The 8,153-nt window shown below is 41.4% G+C and overlaps 1 protein-coding gene across 6 annotated transcripts in view; it reads right to left on the reverse strand.

Annotated features, from left to right (window-relative positions):
- The window catches only part of Phf3 (PHD finger protein 3), an 84,774-nt gene extending 80,340 nt beyond the window's left edge, over window positions 1-4,434 (reverse strand). For 2 of the 6 annotated variants that reach the window (XM_040282886.2, XM_005318520.4), the window contains exon 1: window positions 4,295-4,434. The gene's annotated coding sequence lies outside the window, so the exon portion shown is untranslated. The remainder of the gene's footprint in view (window positions 1-4,294) is intronic. The other 4 variants (XM_040282888.2, XM_078019817.1, XM_040282891.2 and 1 more) reach the window with 3 other exon arrangements.
- Window positions 4,435-8,153: the final 3,719 nt, after the last annotated feature.

The raw sequence follows: 8,153 nt of genomic DNA on the forward strand, positions 1-8,153 counted from the left end.
GGGTCTGATATTGAGTGAAATCTAAAATGGAGGCCATGTTGAGAATGAATTTCCGGAAAAGTTGAGCAACTCTTGGAATGTTTATGAAGCCCAGGAAACAGCCCCCAACAGATCTGGAGAAAGCCCATCCCAAAGAAATGTTAATGAACAGCAAACTTGACTCAGAAGTGCAGCAAACTTGACTCAGAAGTGCCCAGATTACTTCTTTGGCCCACCTGTGTCCCAACCCTTTCCACCTACATTCCATCACCAAAAACTATAAAAAGGGGATCCGCCCTTCAACAGATTCCACCTCTTGGGTCCCCTTCTTCCTCCTGGAGAAGTCTTTTCTGCTGTCCTTTAAGAAACTTCTAATTTTCCACTCTGACCTTGCCTCGGCATGCTTCTCTGGTGTTATCGATTCTTCAACATTGGGGAAACAAGGACTCGTCACCGGTCAACAGCGGTAACAATATCATTCATGAAATCTACAAAAATACTATAAATTTTGTAGTATCACTTTTGGTAACTGATTCTTCTTACAAAACAAAGCAGGAAATGTGCATTTAGCCACCCTATACAGATTAAAAAACAAAATAGCTATCCTCAATATGTATGAATAATACAGTGTGAAGGAAAAGCAAAGTCATCAACAAAAAACTTTGCAATTTATTTTATAGTCTAAAATAAACTTCACATAAACTATGAATTTAAATACATTAAACTTAGCCTTCCTGTATAATCAATGCCACTCAAAACTGTCTAATGAAATTAGATTACACCAACAGATTATACCAATGGGTAATACTTTAAAATCTTTCTGTATTTCCCCTCTTTGTTGTACCAATTGTCATAAAACTTTAAAATTTCTGACCATAAAAATTTTTTAAATTAGCTGGCCTTGGTCATGCACGCCTATAGTCCTAGCAGCTTGAGAGGCTAAAACAGAAGGGTGAAACCCAGCCTCAGCAATGGCGAGGCATTAAGCAACTCAGCAGGACCCTGTCCCTAAATAAAATACAAAATAGGGCTGGAAATGTGGCTCAGTGCCCCTGAATTTAATCCCTGGTATCAAAATTAATTAACTAATTAATTAATTACATAATTTGCCAGGCATGGTGGCACACACCTGTAATCCCAGTGACTTGGGAGGCTAAGGCAGGAGGATCACCAATTTTTTTAGAGGTCAGTCTCAGCAACTTAATGAGAACCTGTCTCAAAATAAAAGATAAAAAGGGCTGGGGATGTAGCTCAGTGGTTAAGCATCCCTGGGTTCGATCCCTAGTACAAAAAAAAAAGCCATAATTCATAACAATAACTGTACAGTCTATACATCTGAAAATTTCATACACCCTTTATAATTCTTGAAATATCTCACTTTTTTGACTCCAATACACTGATTAACATTTCATGTCTTTGAATCTTATTTTTTAGCATAGACTATATTCCTTAAGAGTAAAAACAGCACTTGGGTCTCAAGTATTTTTAATCAAGTCAATAATCTCAGTATCTATCCAAGTGTAATCAAAGGGCAACAATTAAAGGAAAATGTTTTTCACTATTCTCAAAGATGTAACAGTATCATAAATGTGTAACAATCTACAAGTCATTTTTGTAGTTTAAAAAATATCTATGCTTCCAAAAAGTATTCCAGGATTCTCAGAGGATGCTCCAGGAAGAAATAAAACACAGTCTAAGATGTTCTATTCCTGAAAAGAAATAAATCTACAGCCACTTGTCAGAAAGAATTCCTGAAATGCGGATGAATGAAAATATTTAAATCAGCACTCTAAGAACCCTGAACTCCCTGACACTGTGTGAAGCAGTTATTGGTAATACAAAACCCTGAATGCTGATCAATAAATCTCCATTATTTCATTTAAAAATTGAAGCAGTATTACTTTCAGAAAACTTTAATACACAAAAAGGCTTTTATGACATATTGTAACAGACTTAATCTGTATTTTTTTAAAGTATACATGTACGAAAGCAAAAAGTATCAAAAAAGCAAACACTATATTACCTTGTCAAGGAAAAATCATTATCTGTTTTAGCACCAGAAAACACAGAATAGTCTGTCTAACTTTCATTCAACAGTTTTCCAGGTAGGCCCTACAGTATGTAAAAATCTGAACTCTTAATTTTGCAGTAAACAAAACTGTCACTTGCTGCCTTCCAACTTTTATCAATACCATTTTATAAAAGGCAAAGACTACCAACCTTTCCTAGATGATTCCAATACTCAATAATTTAAATTTTAATAATATGGCTTTAAATGATTAATAATAAAGACAATTATGCTTTCAACTTTTCCATCTTGAAACTTTTATTTGATCAAACCTATTTTTCACTCACTTTTCCACCACTTTTCTTAGATTTGACTGGAATATGCAACACATTAGAATATTGTAAGATCACCATAATAAAGTTATCTGAGCTCTAATAACACAAAATACATAACTAATTCAATGGAAGACAGAGGTTCACTGTTCTCCCAATAGTATGCTAAAGCACTATAATAAATTGCATTTTTTATGCTCTTCAATTAATGGACCCATAAAATATTCAAGAAATAAGGAAAATTTTGGTCCTATCACTGACTCATCCGTTATCAGTTTGATATTCACTAATACAACTACCAAATAAACCTTGTAATCTAAGGTTGTAATTCTTTTTTAAACGAAAGTGGCCCATTTCAGCTATGTATAAGTATTTCTTCTGTTAAGGAAGTTACTGAAGGCGAGGCTTAGATTAGAGTAGTAATAACTCCTAAAAGACCCCCCTTAAATTCTATTTCTATATTTGAAAAATAGAGTATTTCTTTTAAAATAATAACAGTGATGATGATGTTGGGGGAAAGAATCATTATGGTTAATATATGACCAGTAAACAGAAGAATGGGAATAAGTGGGGAAAAGGTCAATGTGATGGCAAAGTTTAAAATTATTTCTTGACATAACAATAATCTTTACACAACACCTTCTGTGCTCTGTAATGGGAGCTATGAATTCAAAAATATAAGTATGCCACAACAGTAAATGTCCTGGTTCTTTGACTCTCATATTTCTTTCTTATCGCAAACACACATATTCATCTACAAACATTTTCAAAATAGCAAACACTCATTCAAAATTTAAAAAAAAAAAAAGTAAACAAATGCGGTGTAGTTTGGGAAGATCTTAAAGCAACCAGCTGAAAAAAGACAAAAAAGTTCAATCTGAAATAATAACTAAAAGTAACCACGATTTAAGTACTCCATAAGTACTTTACTGTCATCATTTTCATATTTTGGTTAAAATAAGTGAGCAAAGTTTGAATTTAGGCACGGCTCAATTATCGATGATTCTTTTTAAGTATCTCTACATATAACGAAAATCAGGAATAAGCAGATTTTAAAGCACTGTTACCACTTCCATTATACCACAATCACGTTCTACTAATGATTACTGCATAACACTAATAGTCACACATTTGAATCCTGGAAATGGCATTTGGAAACCCAAAGATGGGAAAAGGTCATCTGACCTGGCAACACATTCCTGAGGGGAAGAAGAGACACTGGACCGTGAGCGGCACCAACATGCTTTCCCTTTCTCCCTTCTCCCAACACCCCCTCGCCGTGTCAGGTGATCAGTTATTTAGCACCATTAACACGTACGTATCGACAAGTGGTTCATTAAATTACACGTAATATCAGAAGACATGATTCTAGGCTTCTCATTTCAAACTACACGAAAGGAGCCGACAGTTTGGGTCCAGAGCACAAAAGCGCGCGTTAACAGGAGGATGGATGGAGCACCCACAACGCTCTTCAAAAGCGGGATGGCAAAGGATAGGCCTCGCGGCCAAGGCCAGTCCCCGCCTCCCGGCCCGGGAGCCCTGAGCCCGACGCTGGGGCTCCAGAAGGCGGCGGCTGCCAGGAGCTGCGGATCCGGCAGCCTGCGATCCCGGCCTTCCCAGCAGCGCACGCCGAGCCGTGCCTCGCCTCCCGGCCTGCGCGTCGGCGGCTGGGCAAATCGCCGACCAGGGCCTGGAAGAGGCCGCGGCCCCGACCTTCCGCCTGGAGACCGCGCCTTCGCGTCTCCCTCCCTAGCCCGCGGTCCAAACGGTTCCGGGCGGCCGAGGCGGGGCGCGGGTAGGCCGTGGACGTTGCGCAAAAGGCCCGGGAGGCGATTTCCCCGCGGCGCGGGAGAAAGGCGGGCAGCGTCCGCCGAGGGAGGGTGGGGAGGCCCGCGGAGGAGCCGTGCGTGTGGAAGGGGACGGGGGGAGGGGAGGGTTGCCCGTCTCCCTGGCCGCGGCCACAGCCGCAACTCACCCAGCTCCTCCAGACGAGCGCTACCACTGGCAGCAAGAGGAAGATGGTGGCCGTGCCGCCGCCGCTGAGAAGGAGGAGGGGGCCCGGTGGGTGCCGCGGAGAGGGGGGTACGCGCAGGACGTCGGCGTCGTTGCCACAGCCTCTTTTCCTCCCGGGACCGAGCGGCTGCTGCTGACGACACTATTCCTGGCTTCCGCGTCGCCTTCCTAATCCTCGTTGCAGCCGCCACCGCCTTGGGCCCAAGGATCGCTTGCCTAGTGGAGATCGTGCGGCGCCGCGAGACCCCGCAGCCATCGGCGTGCGGCGGCGGCGCGGGAGCAAGAACCGGGCGCGTCACGTGACGCCACTGTTTACCGTTCCGGGGGCCGCGGCCTGCGTAGCAGCCGCGCCTGCGCGCTTGGGTCCTCCCGCGCCGCGCCTCCGTGGGGCCCCCGGCTGCCGACTTCACTGGGCTTGCGTCTTCCAGGGACGCGGCACCGCCCGCGCACTTCTGTAGCTTCCACCTCACCCGCGGCGGACAGGATAAAGCCAAGTTGGGCGCCTTTTCTGGACCATAATAAGCACTAGGACTTGACAGTTAAAGTAATATTGATAGGCAAAGCTGCTCCCTACCCCCAAGGTACTTTTCATTAATTGCATATGAATTCAAGAATGGTAAACGATGCCCACATATTCTCTGATGGTTCTGCACGACAGTCACCAATGACTAGTGCCACCCTCACCCTGCCGCCTTATAGCTGATCTACCTCAAAACTGAAACTGCCTGCACCAAGAAACATTCTTGGTATCCTGGTATCCAAAAAGCAGTCTTTAAAATGTGAACTGAGGTCCCGAAGAATCTCCCAAGACCTTTAACAAAAACCGCCATTCCTCTGACAATAGCATGTGTTCAAGGCCAATTTCTTCCCACCTTTCAAGCAAAACAGCATAAAGAAATTAAAGGAACAACAGATGGGAGAATCTAGATGCTTTTTATCTAGCCAAACATTAAGGACGTTTGCAAAAAAACTTAACTACACTGTTCATTAATTTATCAGAAAAAAATTCATACTTAATATGGTAGTATCCTACTGGTTATTTTTAAATAATAGATGATTAACTTTTTCTAGGTTTAATCTCGGTAAATATTGATATACAATCATATAAAGAAAAGCTGTAGGGAATCCCTCAATTTTTGAGAGTTTACAGAGCTCCTGAGACTTAACAAGATTGAGAATCCTCAGTCAAGTTTGAGTACTTCCACAATAGCTAAGGCTTACTCCATACCAGCTCTAATGAGCGCTGTGGTGTAACTCTTCCTTTGACCAAAATGAGCCTCTTAAGGACAGGAACTGTGTCTTCTTTGATAGAGAGTATTTCAATGTTCAATAAGAACTGCAGAGCACCTTATTATTCATGTGGCTTGTACTTTTTTTTTTTTTTTTTTTTGGTTGGGGGTGGGTACTAGGGATTGAACTCAGGGGCATATAATAACCGATCCATATCCCCAGCCCTATTTTGTATTTTATTTAGAGACAGGGTCTCACTGAATTGCTTAACACCATGCTGTTGCTGAGGCTGGCTTTGAACTCAAGATCTTCCCGCCTCAGCCTCCCGAGCCACGGGGAACCACAGGGATTACAGGCGTGTACTACTGTAAGGGGCTATGGCCTGCATTCTTCCAAAAATCTTTGCTTGTTGACATAAACCTCACACCAACCACAGTTCATGCTGCCAGATCAGTAGGAGGTAGAATAAGTCACAGGCGCGTAATGACCTGCTCTTTACTCTCTCTACTCTTCTGATATTTTAAGTGCTTTTGATACCCTGGGCTTCTAGAAAGGAGATTTGTATTATCCTGATTCTGCCAGATTTCTAGCATTCCACCCCCTTCCTTGACTCATCAATCCCTCAAGACTTTGCTTTCCAATCATTTTTTTTTTCTTTTGAAGAAAAAAGAAATAATCAAAAACATTTCTTTTACTTGCGATATTGGAGATGGATTTCAAAAACAAACCTTATGCTTTCCTTACTCTTCTTCTGAATTTCAATGTAAAATTTGAAAAGAGTGTTAGGAAAGAATAAGATTAAATTGTTGCTATAAACAAAATCCAACCCTGAAGGAATTCAAGAGTAGAACCTCATAAAGAAAATTATTAAATGGAACATTCCCTTGGAAGAGCTGAGAAACCTAGTAAACAGAGAAGTCTTAGTAAATTTAGGGAAAATAAAGAAAATGAAAGTAAAAAAGACAAAAGCCGTAAGACTCGAATTTACCAAAGATTTCTGATTCTAAGAAAATCAGCAACTTGTTATAAAGCATGATGCATGATATTTTGATTCTATTATTTTGAGTCAGTCAAGGGCCCAGATTCAGATTTGTCCACCAATGATCTTTGCTTGTTGCTTCCAAAGATAAGAACAAACTGTTTACCTAATTTGTAACAAAGTTACTAAAAGTAAGAGCCAGCATAATAATACTGGGAATGGCTATAACAGCACACAGGACCCTCTTTTAGTTAGAGGACTTACTTGAAAAATAATATCATATTGGTTAAAAAAGAGAGAGAGAGAAAAACAAAATGGCTAAAATTGACTTATGTTTGTATTTGACTAAAAAATTATGAGAAGAAAAATTGACAAAATTTGAATCTTGCAAAACCCTCACCCAGGAAAATTGAGCCTAGATTAGATGAAAGCTATGCAAGACAGCATACAATGCAGATATAATCAGTTTGGGAAAAAAATGAACAGTGCACATTTTATCTGGCCTGTAGTTGGCCTGAGGGATTTCTGACAGTGGGAATGTTCTCAGGAATGAAGAAATACCAGACAATTTGGTGTTTTTCAGGAACTATAAAAGATTCATTATCTGAATGTCCATGTTGCCACCAAAGAATAAAATGCAAACTTCCTCATAGGAAATTTCACCGCACTCTAGATCCCAATATTATCAGGGATCTTTTCAACTATTGTGAGGAAGATAGATTCGGGAAGATAGAAAGAGATATCATATGTTCAGGCCTTCACCTTTCTACATTCTAAGCAACTCTTGCTCTCCCCCACAAGTCCTCTTAGCTCTCACCTCCTCCACACCTGCTTCCAAAGGGACAGAGATCCTACCCAGGACTCCTCCTTCAACCCAGCAAATGAGCCCCCGCCATACCACAATTCTCTTTCTAATGAAGCCTCCACAGCAACTGACCCTCAGCACCTCTACCCTTCTCTCCTTCTGACACACACTCATGGACTGCTGCTGCCCAACCTGCATCTATATCCTCTACTCGAGGTGGCTAGGATAGATAGTATAATCCGGGTTCATGTGCCTTTCTCTTTGTCAGATCTTTCACAGATAGAAAAGCAGCTTGGGTCCTACACTTCAAGCCCCACCACATATATCAAAGAGTTTCAATATCTGAGATGGGCTGGGGATATAGCTCAGTTGGTAGACTACTTGCCTTGCATGCACAAGGTCCTGGGTTTAATCCCCAAGACTACCAAAAAAAATAAAATAAAATCAACTGACCCAATCATATGATTTGACCTTCCACAGTATCCATAGGATCTTGTCCAACACCCTTCTGCCCCAGGAGCGCAGGCAAGTTTGGGAGCAAGCTAGAAATTATGCTGATGAGGTATATCAGACCTCCCTTGCACAACCAATTGGCACTCAAGCAGTCCCTGATTGGGTCCCCAAATGGAATTATAATTCACCTGGAGAAGTAACTAGTAGAAACCAATCCATTACTCGCCTCATGGCAGGACTTTAAAAGGCAGCTCATAAGGCTATCAATTATGAAAGGCTCCAGGAAATCTTCCAAATTAAGAATGAAAACCCTTCAGCATTTTAGACCACCTGACCAAGGCTTTATTACAATAT

The sequence above is a fragment of the Ictidomys tridecemlineatus genome, chromosome 8 (assembly GCF_052094955.1).
Source record: "Ictidomys tridecemlineatus isolate mIctTri1 chromosome 8, mIctTri1.hap1, whole genome shotgun sequence".
Taxonomy (NCBI): Eukaryota; Metazoa; Chordata; class Mammalia; order Rodentia; family Sciuridae; genus Ictidomys; species Ictidomys tridecemlineatus.